General features: G+C 37.0%; 2 long non-coding RNA genes across 3 annotated transcripts; both read right to left on the bottom strand.

Moving 5' to 3' along the window:
* Positions 1-5,780: 5,780 nt before the first annotated feature.
* LOC139152394 (uncharacterized) lies at positions 5,781-8,988 on the bottom strand. 2 transcript variants are annotated; one of them, XR_011556623.1, is made up of 3 exons: positions 8,910-8,988; positions 6,915-7,123; positions 5,781-6,565 (listed from the first exon to the last, which is right to left on the bottom strand). It is a non-coding gene; the product is annotated as an uncharacterized lncRNA (long non-coding RNA). The 2 variants fall into 2 exon arrangements; XR_011556624.1 differs by having other exon boundaries at positions 8,868-8,965.
* Positions 8,989-12,087: 3,099 nt separating this feature from the next.
* On the bottom strand, positions 12,088-15,142 carry LOC139151949 (uncharacterized). Its single transcript, XR_011556515.1, has 2 exons — positions 15,011-15,142; positions 12,088-14,221 (listed from the first exon to the last, which is right to left on the bottom strand). It is a non-coding gene; the product is annotated as an uncharacterized lncRNA (long non-coding RNA).
* Positions 15,143-16,107: the final 965 nt, after the last annotated feature.

Genomic DNA, 16,107 nt, shown 5'->3' with positions numbered 1-16,107 from the left:
GGCTACCGCCATGCTTTGATGTTTAGTTGTTTTCGATGTCATTGTCAATGCAAACTATGGACTCTGCCTACAGTTTTGTATAATACAGTGTACGCACTTTTCGCAAGAATAAATCGTACCGGTACTGACTCATCTCTTGCTAAGTCACATCCGAAAAGGGTTCACTTTCGCGATGTCATTGCATCATAAACGCTTGTTAGTAAAATAGTTTATGACAACCACGAAGTTTTCATCCTGTGTGCACGCCAATATACATGTAACTCTAAGCGTACACATGGTTTGTTTACATCGTAATTGTTCTCGTATGCACAGCAAATGTTTGACCAGTTTACACCTCTGCGCGTCACTGAATGATTGACAATTGTTTGAATCAGGGAACGACTGTTTCCTAGGGGCCAATTCCTTTGTTACGAAAGCGATATTTCCCCTAATCGTCGTAATTTTAAAATGCTTTGTGAAACTTTGCGGATACCTGTATGGCCTACGTGTTTATGAAACAGTCTATGTTTATGGTATGCCAATAATGTTTGTTTGAGAATCGCTTCGGCTTATTTTCACGGACCGGTCTACCTTGCTGTTGCCAGTTGTCACTCAAGCGCCATTATGAATTTTCGATAAGTTAGGGGTCTTTTATACCCCGCACCGGGGTTTTAATGCACTAGACACTCGAAACGAAGATTTTCTAGTGTCTATACCCAGGGAAAAGAAAAGAAAAAGCTGTATTTTTGTATTTTTCCTTTTCATGGTATGCCACTTCAAATAATCTCCTGCTCGTTCACTGTATAAGTATGCGTGTTCTATCCAAAGTAAATGAACTGTACACCCATATAATTACTTAAGTTAGCGACAGTGCAGTGCAGCAACAAACCGCAGAACTTATTATGTTTGTCAAAATCTTTTTTTTGTCACGCAGACATTGTACTATTTAATTGAGTTCCCGCCAAATCAAAAAAACAAGCTCAGGTTTGTTGGATAGGGTTGACCCACAGCTAGTTTGTCGTTGATTCAGCTATTAAACTAGCAACATTTCAGCCTGTTGATAGGGCAACTTGAGCGTCAGACCCCACGTCATGGAAACATTGCACTAGCATTACAAGAACCAGTGATGCCATGGCGGCATCGATATCATTTAGGCCTAGGTCTTGTTTAGTCGAAGCTTACATATTTGCGTATTTCACAATATGAGGACATTCAGAGAATTTTTTCTTCTATTCGATCTATTTCTTGTATCTTATTTGTCACAATAAACATGTAGGCCGTGATAATTCTGAAGCCCGCAGCTCCCGTCCGCGTCACCAGCTCCCATTAGATAGTCATAGTGACATGATCAGCCCTAGGGATGTGCAACAAGAAAAGCGATAGATCGTTGCATTGAATTCAAGAAATGAGCTTATATTTTGAAAAAGAAATTTGAAATATTTCTTGTATGATAATATAGTTAACTTTAAAAAAATAGATGAAGTGAAGGTATGAGCAATCGGTATATAAGACAGTGAGGATGATAGCACTTTGCTAGCACTTTCAAATTCATAAATAATACAGTTATTTATCTGCAAATACGTGAATATTCAGCAACTTGAATTTTTTTCTACCACATAACGATACCCGATAATAAAATGGTTCCCACATACGTCTGTAACCTATGGAGTTGCATTATTATTATTATTGTACTTGGGCCTCAGCCCAAGTACATTTGTTTTCATTCCGTGGGGGAAAAACTCTGTAAGGTATAACCATTTCTGGCTGAGACCAGGGAGGGCAAAATGTCTTGGCTTCACCTTTCTTGGCATAATAAATGGCGTAATGATGTTAACTGAATGGAAGTGCTGCTCTCAGCCAGTCTTGAATAAGTGAGATGTGAATATAAATGCTTCTCTATCTGAGTTTTTGCCACAAAATCTTCTGAATATAATCAAAATGAGCATCGAAATGCAACAATTAATGCACCCTCCGTTTCCTAGGCGATGGCACGACCCTTGCTACACCCACTGGACGAGCCAAAGTGGGAGGGGTAATTTCAGTTTGGTAGAACAGGAGGGCTCGAGACCAGAATTTAACATTTAAACTTGAAACATGTTTAATCGCTGACAAGATGTGGACTAGTGTTAATCAAAGTGAAAGTGTGAAAAGGAAAGGTTTTATATCCCGGACACAATGAAAAACATTCGGCTGACTCGCAGCGTGTTTGCAAGGTTATATCTGATTGGTCGATTGTCACTATTCACAGCCACTTAGGGAGTCTATTTGTATTGTTTTCATTATATTGGTAAGATTCAGCCACCCAATTGGATAACAGCTTCGAAATCGCTGCGAGTCGGCCCAAAACATTACGACTGGAAATTGCACCCCCAGTTGAGAATAGTAATGCCCACAGCGATGGAGAACACTTATCCTTGAGCTGAGAAAACCAGACCATCATTTCGAAAGAGAGCTGCAGATTCGAGAAGCTCGTTCAAAATAGCTAGGTACACCCCATAAAGGGGTGGTTTTGAGTCTTGAGGGCAAATTTCGCCTCCTTCATTTAGAAATCGTACGTTTGTTTTTCCTGGAGAACACACCATTTGACACAAAATTTGCATGTAAAGGGGTCGCCGGTAAGCACGTGGTCAAATCTGGCATAAAAAACAATATGAAATGTTGGGTAAAGCCAGTACCAAAATAAACTGATTTGAACTTTTGTGTTTTGTAATTTATACCACTGCAGTAACATTACCTTTTTTGACAACATCACACAATGTAATACGTTTTGAAACTGAATGCTCCGACGTATTCTGTGTCTCCTTTGCTAAAAAATACGGTATGCCGATTACCATGTAAGGAGATGATGACGTCAAGACAGATTTGTAGTGCGTTTGGTCTTGGATGGTGCACGAAGTTTTGTCAAGGTAGCTTGTGTAGTTATTTCCTAAATCGGAGAGATTAGGGTCGATCTAAAAGAAGGCCGAAGAATGTTATGATACTCTAAGCGAGCTGAACTCTAACACGAATGGTTGGATAATTTGGAGGATGTCTAGAATGATCTCGTCTCATTAAGATTATTTGGCGGTCAGTATTGAATTTCAACTGCGTCACAAGTTTGCGAAATGAGTATTCCGTCGAACGGTCAACGAACGATAATTTAGAAATCTTTTGTCCCCACGGATAAAGTCCAGGGGGCTTATAGATTGGGTCATATCCGTCCGTGAGTCCATCAGTGAGTCCATCGGTTCACGCATATATCTCAGACATTTTGACAAAATATCATGTGACCTTTGACCTCAAATATACATTATTGTCCATAACTCAGTAACCACAAGTGCTAAACCTTTCATATTTGGTATGATGGGACACCTTATGACGCCACATATTGTACCTCATTAATTATGCGCATATCTAATTTTAAGCGAGCCAATAGAGCTAGAGGTCTGATTTGTGGTATATAGGGATAAGTTAACAATATAATTTGTTTGACAAAACGTCACGTGACCTCAATGACCTTTGACCTCAAATATACATATTTGTCCACAACTCAGTAACCACAAGTGCTACACCCTTCATATGTGGTATGATGGGACACCTTATGACACCACATATTGTACCTCAAATTCACTGTGTGTGTTTTTTATGAAACCTTAAAAACCTAAACGGGTTGGGACGCAAAACAAAGAATTTAATTACTTTGGCCTACACCCTTCATATTTGGTATGATGGGACACCTTATGACACCACATATTGTACCTCATTAATTATGCACATATCTAATTTTGAGCGAGCCAATAGAGCTAGAGGTCTGATTTTTGGTATATAGGAATAACTTAGCAATACAATTATTTTGACAAAATGTCACGTGACCTTAATGACCTTTGACCTCAAATATATATATTTGTCTACAACTCAGTAACCACAAGTGCTACACCCTTCATATTTGGTATGATGGGACACCTTATGACGTCACATATTGTTCTTCATTAATTATGCGCATATCTAATTCTGAGCAAGCCAATAGAGCTGGATGTCCGATTTTTGGTATAAAGGGATAACTATAGGGTAGAAATTTTTTGACAAAATGTCATGTGACCTGGATGACCTTTTACCTTAAATATACGTTTATGCCAATAAATACGTAACCACAAGTGCTATGTTCTTTATATTTAGTAGGATGGGAGATCTTATGACAACACATGCTTTACCTCATTAATTATGCACATATCTAATTCTGGGCAAGCGAATAGAGCTAGAGGTCTGATTTTTGGCATATAGGGATTAATTAGCAATACAATGTTTTTTTTTCAAAATGTCACGTGACCTTGCACTGGACAAAATGCTTGATATACAACAATATACACATATACTGATTCTGTACATGGGTCAAATACATTAAGTATACAGTACGTATGCTAATAAAATGCAAAACTACAGTGTACACTTAGTGTGCAAAGATCTGCATTACGTATACTCATGATCTTCATAGAAATACGATACTCATATCAACGTATTGGAATGTTCCATATACAAAAATATATGCTGCATATGTATGTGTATTAGTATTGTGTTCCATATTCGTCAATATACGTAAATATGCTAAGCGCATATCAAGCATTTTGTCCAGAGTTGATGACCTTTGACCTTGATTATACATATATATGCATAACTCAGTAACCACAAGTTCTATACCCTTCAATTTTGATAAGATATTAGACCCTAAGATGTAACATCTTGTACCTCATTTATTATGCACATATGTATTTCTTGGCTGGCCAATACAGCTATAGAGGTCTGATCTTTTTTCCCGATTTAGAACCAGAACTTAGACATGCCTGATGTTTCAAATTGGGAACAACAACATAGACCTATGTGCCCATAGATCTCAACATGTACACTTCAGTGATACTTCTTAATGACCACATTTCCCTGCCCAATCAAGACTAATACTCCTATTACAAGTGGGGACTATGTCATTGTCAATGACTCGTTTTACAACAGCTTGCATGCAAGCATGCAATCACTTCAGATTCTGCGTCTGGATACACCAAATTAGTGCTAATTCGGCCATTTCCTGACAGTATATTAATCGATAATCCTGCAGTGTTTAACAAAGCAAGTCTACCAATTGTAAAAATGTAGTGTAATCTGTAATCGAAGAGCCTTTCAGCGTATAGCTATAATATATCAGCAATATATCAGAGATATATCTGGATATTGGCAAATTTACGGTCTTTTTTGCAAAGCGGACTAATCAATATGCAATTTGCGTACCTACCCAGGTGCAGAAACATATGCGGGCCATTTTTTCAGACAAAAATAAATCTCGCTATTAAGCTTACGAGATTAAATCCTCGAACTACGAATTTTTGATTTTCGGAATTACGAGATTTTCGTTCTCGTAATTACGAAAATTAAAAACTCTTAATTGAATAAATAAAAACTCGTAATCACGAGAACCAAAATTCTTAATTACGAGTTCAAATTCTCGTAAGGGACTGGACATAAATTACACGGGGTGGGCCGGTGTTTTTTTAGTCTATTATCTGATGAGTTTGAGTGCCTAATTTGCCAAAGTAAGCAAGGGTAAATTACTAATCTGTGGACGCTGTCACCAGATTATCACCGGATTAACTTTGACAAAGTCAACAACGAGTGCACCAGCAAGGTATATCTTCAGTTACACCTTGCTGGTGTACTCGTTGTTGACTTTGTCAATGTTAATCCGGTGATAATCTGGTGACAGCGTCCACAAATTAGTAATTTACCCTTGCTTACTTTGGCAAATTAGGCACTCAAACTCATCAGATAATAGACTAAATTACCACCTTGCTTTCTTTGGCGAATTAGGCAATCAAACTGGTCAGATAATAGATGCAGCATGCTGATAAAACGTTTACGCAAGATTGTCAAGGGCAGTGCAAGACCAAAACACCAAAGTTTGGTAGAATAAACCTTTATTAGCAATACAACAAAACACCTACCCACCCCTGGGGACGGACACATAGGCTATCCCCTATGGTCGGAACTGAGCCTGTGCGAGTTTCTTGTTTACAAACAGTGAATTTCTTGCACGATATCTAGATGCACCTCATCATCATAGCTGCAACATTTAAATGATACGATCTAGATTATGACAGACATGTTTTAACTTTCATCAATAACCATCATACCTTGGACACAGCGTTTAAATTGGTCGTATGGGGCCCATACGACCTTGAGCGCAGTTTCGACGACTATATCCCTTCAAGGTAATGAATACACATAAGTCATCGTATTCACACCAATATTAAGTCTAGTCTTGAAGCGTTCGAAGCACTTATACAGAACGTCTTCAGAAACCACTTTTCTCTCATCTCAAGCGGTGAGGTCGAACTTGGTGCCGTCTTGAAGATTGGTGAATGTGGGACCGGGGTATTGCGAGTGAAACTTTACAATAATACTGCATTGCTACAAGACACATATAAGGCATATCGACCTGATTTTTCGGAACAGGTACAAACTTGATCTTTTATCCGACAAACAGACTACACCCAACATATTTGGCTATTGTCCTTCAGGTGATGATTCTTGAAGTATTAAACTCTTCGGTCGCTCGATTTTCCTTCCTAGCGAGATGAATAGAATGAAAGTCAGAACCAATCCTATGACCTCTGTTTTTATGTCGAGATATTCATCGTCGACTAAGTTAGCACAACACAAGTACGTAATCCTTTTGGGGACTTTCCCTACATGGTATTCAGAGAATAGAGTTTGTAGGAGTGTACTCAATTTCTTTATTTCATTAAATTTGCATCCAGAAGCGAAAAACAGTCCTCGAATCGAATGAAAGCCGAGATATAAATCATAGCAAGTCGAAGAACAAGGCAACGTTATTGCTGATGATACTGCGCAATCATGAAAAGTTAGAGTCACCGCGTAGTTTTCAATAAAGCTAGTATTTACCAATGCACTTGCCTGTTCGCGATTGTCATTTGGTTTCCCTAGAGTTTGCAGAACTGGTACACCGTCTTTCCGCTCTTTTTGATCTTGTCCAATGATACAACTCGGAGTACTCCTCTTTCTTCTACCTATTCTGGTAGAACTCATACTAGTTCCCGAGTCAGGACTCTGCTTTTTATTGCTATTGTCTTCGTTTTCCATGTTTTATTGTAATACAAATCTGTAACACAGAACAAGTTAACAGCAGTTACAAACATTGCAGCATTTATCGATGACCTTCAGCAACCGATCGATGTCAAAAAGTGAGATGGATATCAGACACAATCTTTACCTTCTATCAGAGTAGTCTTTCAACTGATTTAATAAAAGGGAGTAAATGTCAAATAGCAAAATGGATACAAGATAGAATTGATTTCATAAAAAGGAGTTACAGGTATTACGTACAGAACTGCCGATGACCATATACCATGTACAGTGGCTGAGTTAATGAAAATTTACCAAGTGTGATTTTATGTATAGAGGGCAGAAGGCAGGAGACCATTTGCCCTTCTTACGTCGGGAAAAATGGTCACCTACCCTCGGGCACATAGTCCCATGTTTGGGCTGTAATATATAATATTGAAGATAGAAGAATATGAAGTCCGGCTATGCATACATGTGCTGGCCTTAAGGAGGCAACCGTGCGCTGTGTCATCAGGGCCCAAGTCTATCGGGCGGGCCCCTATTGTTTTAAAACTATTATTTAACATAAACCCTAACAAACATACCTTAGACGACAAACGCTTATCCTATCTCCAAGAATGTGAAAATTTAGAATCGTTTGCGTACTAAACGAACTATCAAATCCTTTGATATATCTCAGAAGAAAGCTTTGAAAAAACTGTCATAAAATGAAATTGAGCACATAAATTTTGCAAAGGCTTCAAAATAGGCTTCAATAGATGTAAGTATTACTCAATGCGCGAAGGTCACTTCAGTTGTATATAATTTCACCGAGATATATTGCTCTGCCTTGTCAATTTACAAGCCGATGAAACTTTGCAAAGTTACTGAACAGCATTAATTAATGGTGGAAGGTTTTAAAGACAGGAAATAAAGGTAAACAAATATTGTACGATTATATTTGACCTCTAAACACTTATACATAAAATCAATACAGAAAACGTAATGACCAAACGGTATTGTTTCACTGCCGACAAAATGTGTTTTAGCGGGAAAGCTAACAGATTATTTTCAGAATTCGTCAGCAGACATGCATATTGACAAGAAACGATTTTTTTCTGTGTATTATCCAAAATCAAAACTTTACCAACCACCAACGAAACGCAAAAGAAAACCTTTTTAGCGACATAACTCATCGTTTGCTGCATCTTCGTCAGCATGAAAAACTGTCTACCTTGCTGAGAGGCAAAGCTTGTGACAACCAATAGCCTTGCGATTGCTGACGCGAATTCTTTGAACAATGTAGCCTGGGGTCACTTCTTTCTCGCGAAAAGGTTACGAGAACTTCCTCAACTGAAAGTTTATTAGCTTTGGGCAATCCGCTGGTGAAAATATGCGTGGTTCTGCTGGTCACTGTCTTCGTTTCGAATAGCGGTGCAAGTATGCTACATTTGTTGGAATTTCCCATTGTTCTCAACTTGAAGTTCTTATTACTCGATTTCGCTGTACTTCTTGATATATTATTCTACAAAGTCCCCACCCTTTGTAAAGTGCCGTGCGCTCTTGTCAGATGTAATGTCGTTAAATATCTCTAGCATGTATGCTTGTCATTGCCTTGTATTTGAGCAGCCCTCTAACTGAAAGAATCCACCCTGCAGCTGGCCAGGTAAACCTTTACATTGTAAGTCTCAATTAAAAATAAACTCTATACAAATCCCTCAATCTCTACGAGCTTGGGTGATCTGTGACGTCGTTAACATCTCTCAGACTTGTGTCAAAATCAAATTTTGGTCTTATTTTACCTATTATCAAAAGGAAAACAAAACTTGATGTCGCATAGTTACCGTCTCCTCGGAGTAGAGGTTACCTGTACTTGGTTTGCCAGAGCTCCGTCTATTGTGTGCTGAACAGTCTTTGCGTAAGAGTTCCTGGTGGGAGTGTAACGCCCTCTAATGTAAACATTTAATTTCGATACGTCCTTCACGTGGCCATGTCGTGTGAAGTTTGGCTCAAGATTGTACGAGGAGACAGCGTCAGTACAACTTGAATAGAACAATCGAGAACGCGGTATTCTATGGTGTGATCTTGTTTAATCTTATTCCATGTGATGACCATCGATAATAATTTGCAGTTATATATTAAAGTTTAGAAAAGTATAAACATTTGTAGACGATGTACAATAGATAGAATTCTAGACTTGGAACCGTAAAGCCCCAGCCCCAAAGCGAAAGCTAAATCGGACAAATGAGTTTTACGTAACCCAGGGAGTACTGTTCACAGTTGTTGGTTTGATTAAAGTATTTCCATTGGGATACACTTATTCTTCACAGTTGATGGCCTTGCTGGTTGTATGTACAGCAGAGTCGGCAGTGTAGCAAAGTGAAGCGCAGGTAGGAATGAGTTTACGTGAGCCGTTCTCGCGAGCCAGACCATAATTTTCGCTCCGCTGACCTACGCAAAAATCAAGAATCAAAAATGTACGCTACCAGGATAGTAGCTGTGCGTGTACACCTCCTCGCGGCTATTTTATAAGTCCTACGGTCAGAGAGCATTTTCGGTATGTGCTCCTTCAGAAATTCGTTGTGCAAGAAATGTAACTTCTTTTAAACGCTGTTTGAAGACCCACCTTTTAACTAAGTTTTACTCGTAATTGTAGTTTTTTGACTTTTTAGCTGTTTTTTAGATCTTTTAAACACTTGTGTTCAGTGCACTTAGACGTTTGTTGTGTGCTTTTTTTTAGAATTAAATATTTATATATATATATATATATAATATATATATATATATATATATATATATATATATATATATATATATATATATATATATATATATATAATATATATTGTATATATATATGTATGTATGTATAGATAGATAGATAGATAGATAGATAGATAGATAGATAGATAGATAGATTCATGTAGATAGATAGATAGATAGATAGATATAGATATATAAAACAATCGTCAGAAAGAGAATGATGTAATGTTTCTGATTTTTGCATATGAAAGTGTAATGTTCCCATTGCACCTTTTGAGACATGTTACATCCTTTGACTTTATGCACTGCATACTGCTATTAGAAAAACAATTGCAAACCTCAAACATGTAGGGAGCTGTAGTGCAGACTTTTAAAACATTCTTGTATGAGCGATTTGAGATTGTATGAGGACTAAATGCGTGTTACTGATCACACAATTAACTATTTGAGTGCCAAGGTCAATTTTTGTCGACTATATAAATCATAATCGTGACAATTTTTTTTTTTCAGATCCAGGCAATTTCTTTCATGTTTTCAAAAATTTTGTTCAAAAATTGAAGTCAATGAAGAGTAATGTCAGTTTGGCTTTAAATTATCAAAACTTGTGCTGAAATATTCGTAAACATTGGTGAAATTTTGCACTAGAAATTTGGTGAGAAAAATTATACGGCACTCAAAAAGTTAAGGTATATCACGATATACATATATCAGGAGAACAAAGAAAACTGCTGAGTCAGAAGTTTTTTCGCAGGTTTATGGCACAGACAAGGAATAATCTTGCCATTTTAATTTTGTAATCTAGCTTAGTGACACTACTTTTTCTTGATAAGAATTTGATGTCTTCTCTTTTGCAAGTCTTTTGCGATATTAATAAGAAAACTGATGATAAGCTTATTATAAGAATGTTTTCTTGGATGTGTACTAGCTAGGCAAAGCCATCAACTCCAATCAGCTGCTACTGTGCTATCCTTGGATAGTCCTCTATCATACTTAAAGTAAATCATGTGTTAATAAACGTGAAAATATCTCTAACTCATGTTTGATAAGCGAGCTTTGAAGAACTGGTCAGACTGAGGAGGCCAGGAAGGGGATCTCCCTCCCGATACTGCACTTTTGAAAATATGTTGAAACACTTTATTTGGTAATATCTAGAACATCAAATCACATCTGACCTCAACTAGACCAGTTACAACTTTAACCCTTAATTATCCTGCCATGTTCATGTCATCATCAGATCAAGCTGAAAAACAGTGAGGCATCACATGTCCGATTTGTTGCCTTGAACAAAGTGACTTAGATTTGAAGGCCTCTGTACACAAACATACTTAAACTTTGCTTTTCCTGACTAAAACTGTTATCACATAACATTGCAAGTAGGAGAGAATACTCTATTTTACTGCTCTTTTACTGACTTGTTGACATGTTTGGAAGAAAATACTGCCTGGCAGGATTTGTGTAAAAGCTTTATTGCATCAAACAGACATTTATTCATTTGATGTTTTTTGTTAACAAAGTTGAAACACTGACATCAATTTAAATTCTCTACGCATCCTCCACTGGTGAAATACAACAAGGGCAAGCATACTCCAGTAAAATACATGGACAGTTTAGAGCCAAATGCAGTGTCAAGTCATTGTATATACCAGCATGAGTGTTTAATGACCCGACAGCTGTAAAGAATAAGGGGTCTTCTCCTCCTGATACAGAAATTTTTGAAAAATTTCATGTTAAAATAGTGTGATTTGGTGATATTTTAAACAACTATCACAAGTGAATATTCCTGCATGAGGCCCCCCCTTTTTGTTTATCTTTTTGCATAATCCCCCTTCCTGCTTGTCGTTTTTGGCATGACTCCACAACCCCCCCCCCCCCCCCCCCCTCCCATTAGCATTAATCACATACCTGCAGGTGTACACCTATTTGCAGATGTGTGATTAATCAATCTGTTAACTTAAGATACTGGCATTGCAAATCACCTTATCATTTGTATAATCAGGCAAGCTGTTCACTTATCACCTGTATATTATCTTCAGAACACTTTACACATAAAATAATATTCTTAAAAAATGAACCCTGGTGTGAACAGTATTTCTGGAAAGCTGATACCATTGACTCTGAAATCATAGACGTGTATAAGAATTGATGAGGTGGGTAAAATGTACAGGGAAAGATACTGGGCGTTTACAGTTTAGAGTTTCCAGATTGATACATACGTATATAGACAAACACACAGATACAGATACACACATGCACAAATACAAAATGCTACAAAGTTGCTGTTTAATACCGGTATATAGTGACCTGTGATACGACAAAGTTACTTTATAAAGCTTGACATGTGAAAAACTACATCAAAAAACTACATGATTGTTATATATTTGCAGGAGTTTCAAACTCGTCGTTGGGTATAAACTGCAAGAACATGCAAGAATGCAAAGAATGTAAATAAAACATGCAAGAAACACTATCTTTGTGTACAAAACTTTATATCGTCATCTTTAAAAATCTATTTGAACTCTTCCATTATATCAATCAATGTAAAATTTACAATTTGCACATATGAACAGTACAGTATATGACAACCTAGCTCTGACATCAAAGTGTACAATACAGAACTTGACATTGCCTTAGGGGTGTTGGCAAGGTTTTCCCAGTCCTTCAACTGTTTGACATATTGACAGACGATGTAAATATTTCATAATTTTTACTCTTCCATACATACTTTGAAATTCCATTTGCTATTTTTCATTGAAATTCTTGAATTTGTGACCCGGTCTCAATTCTTTGCAGATCAGCTAAAATTGAATGTTGTCTATATCATGGTAAATGCCGTTACAATTGGAATTGTTTGTATCAAGTAAAAAGTAAACATAATGCAAAGTTTATCCTGCAAGAAGAGGCATGCTATGATCCTTTTGTCACTAACATTTCATTCCAGAGTCTTTTGAACTATGAGAATTCTTTTCAAGGAGCAAAGTCCTTGCGTTTCATCCATCTAAAAAATGTACAATTTTTTAAACTGTTTTTACATATAAGTATTTTGGTTGATGTGATTGACATTGTGTTTCAAAGTAAAAAAAAAAACATTTCATAAAGTGTTCATATGCAAAGGGAATTAAGTTATAAGGTGGTAATAAAAAAATAACTGCAAATACAAAAATATACAACAGCATCATACTGCAATTCTTGACACCATTTAATATAAATATGCTAGATATTTAAACTAAGTATAATATCATATGTTGAAACTCATCTGAAAACAGACCAACACACCATGGTACATGTAAATGGTGAACATTTTATGTAGTTGATCAAAAACCCAGGTAGTACATTCTCTTTGATAATCAACTAAGATCCATGTTCTACATCATACAGACTATGATATTATGAAACAAAAAATGTGGGGATAGGAGCATGCAAGTGAAGGTACACTCTGCAGTTCAATGGAAGTGACACCTGACACAGATTTCTATTACACAGGAGACTGTGGGTAACAACTTAAAATTTTCTGAGTGTCCACTTAATACTGCTTAACATTCAAAAATAAGCAAAAATATGAGCTTACCACAATTTATAGATCTGTAAATTTTTAAAGTGCCACCTGCTTATTATAATTTGTAGATGAACTTTGATTCAAGCACATAAATTTCCCAGGTTGCATGATTGATAAAGAGTTTTAACTGTTTCCATGCAATGAACCCAGATGAGGATTTCTGTTAAATTACGAATTTGGTAAATTTGTAAATGAAATTTTGATATGTAAATTATCAAGGATAATAGTTGAACTGTAAAGAAGCAAAGCTAGGTATAATGAAATGCCAAGGAGAACCTCTGAATACTTGTACAAATGCATGTATTTACACTAGCTGACAACAGAACATGTACATCTATAATCAATCTTGACAATATTGTCACATGCACTTCAAACATAATAGATACAGGGTTTCACTTTTAAATCTTTTGCATGTGACTATGCCTGCCAGAAGGTTTGTACTTCAGCAGTAAACCTACCATGGTAATGAATATACCACAGTATATTGAAAATTTGGATTGAAACACAAAAGAATGGATTTTTCTGAGAGCTCAAATGTGTTCCAACTGTGCTACCAAATACAGAACTGTAATTTTCAGGTCTCAACCAATCAGATCACAGTATTTTTTGCCATCAATATGCTAATTTAACACTACAATAAAATTTATGTTACACTAGTGACACCAAATGAAGATTTTGAATGATGATTTATGTAATTGCCTGACAAAATTTGATTAATTACATCTACTGTTGGAAAAATCTCTTCTGAACATTTTATCCTGTACTTTTTTTCTGAGAAATACCGCTTTATGAATCTCTTTACTTTTCTTTCTTTGTTTCCTCTGAAGTGTCCACTTTTTTCTGGTGGTGGAAAAAAGCAAATCAATCAGTTATTACATAACATGTACACTGCTCTTTTGATCTGTGTGAGTGAATGAATTCATGGATTCATGTATAACAAATACCGTACACTGACAACCATTAGATGAGCCATCAATATGAATATTGTTGATGATGACAGAAGACCATCAGTTATGAAGTAAGTAGCCTGACCAGACTATGAATCTTGCATACAGTCAATTATTTAGTTATGTGTACACAAAAACAACATGACCTGATTCTATCAAATGCATGTATTGAGTACATGTAGTTTGCCCTTTACATTACTTGATATGGTTCTTTGTACACATTCAGAATGTAGGTGATTAATTTATTTCAAGGGATACAATTTGCAATGATGAATTTGGGTATGATGTAGATGTATGCACAACAGGAGGTAATGTAGGATTTCAGACTATAGTTGAAACTGTTAAGTATATATCAGCTACTGTATTTTCAACGAACGGTTCTTGAGGGACCATCATGGACCATAGTAACGTTTCAACAAAACGTTCAGAACATTACAGACTCTATTGATATCAATCTGGTTGGCGTATTTATCCGAGGCACCGTGTTCATATTGATGCATAAATTCCCACCTGATCAGACAATTAATCTGTTTAGTTACATGTACATATAGTAGTACATATCATAAACCTATGTTTAGTTACATATAGATAGTACATATCATAAACCTATCTTCAGCTTTGTGCTATTTTCTTCTATGTGAAATCTGCAAAATTCTTCATAAAATCTGTATGATTTGCTCACCTGTACTTTTTCTAATTCTGCCACCACAGCACTGTATTCAGCCTTATCAGCTTCTGCTTGCTTTCTCATTGTTTTCAACTCTGTTTTACTTTTCTCCAATTCTGTCAAGAAATGTAAAAAAGACAAACAAACAGGATGGTCACTATTTGTGATCACTGCTTGCTTACCTTTGTATCTTTGAATGTATATGTATCCTACTGATCTATGCATGTTGCACAGTACAGTATGCACACATTGACTGGCCATGAGGGCAACAGCATACGTCTGTACCCCCGAGGGACTGTGAGTCACCCCCAAAAACAGACTGTTTCCCGAGGCCGTAGGCCGAGGGAAACAGTCTGTTTTTGGGGTGACTCACAGGCCGAGGGGTTAAGACGTATGCTGTTGCCCTCATGGCCAGTCAATATGTGTTTTGTAACACACCTCATCCGTAGTCATACATAAACACGTACCATGCACAAAAGTTGTCGCATGATGTAATATGTTGGAGTGGTTCAGCAAGAAAAAGTTTTTGCTGACAGGGTCGCAATACTTCTGCAAAACGTTCAATGCACCTTTGATTATCGTCTTCGTTCGTTTCGAGTCCTTGTTTGAAACCAGAGCATTCAGTTCTTCTTCAGAAAGTAGGATAAACCGAGAAATTTCTCGACTATCGTTTCGCTTGTCCGCAGACGGCATCTTTGTTTACATTCCAGTTCGCGCATGCGCCAATGTTTTTTTGACGTCAGCGGGCATCATTTTTCGGAACTGATGCCTGGCAGGCAACAGTTCTGACAAATGATGCCTGATGACGTCGTTTACGTGGATCAGCACAAAAAGAACGCATCCCACGTGACTGTCAATTGGCGAATTAGAACACAGACTGCGGATGAGGTGTGTTACAATCAGGTATGTTAATTCTCTTTAGCTAATGCTTTTACAGGCATAGTGAACAGATGATAGCAGCTACTGCATCACACTACGAGCAGTTTATCATCTAGGATGCCATGGTAAAGGCAGACCGTGCCCCTCTCCCCTCTCAACAATTTCAAGAGCAAGGGGTAACTATTAAGGAGGATTTGAAATCAATGGCTTTCTAAGAAATACTTTATTTCAGA

Source organism: Ptychodera flava, chromosome 15 (genome assembly GCF_041260155.1).
Source record: "Ptychodera flava strain L36383 chromosome 15, AS_Pfla_20210202, whole genome shotgun sequence".
NCBI lineage: Eukaryota > Metazoa > Hemichordata > Enteropneusta > Ptychoderidae > Ptychodera > Ptychodera flava.
The sequence above is the reverse complement of the archived record's forward strand: the minus strand, read 5'-3'. Positions and strand labels throughout refer to the sequence as shown.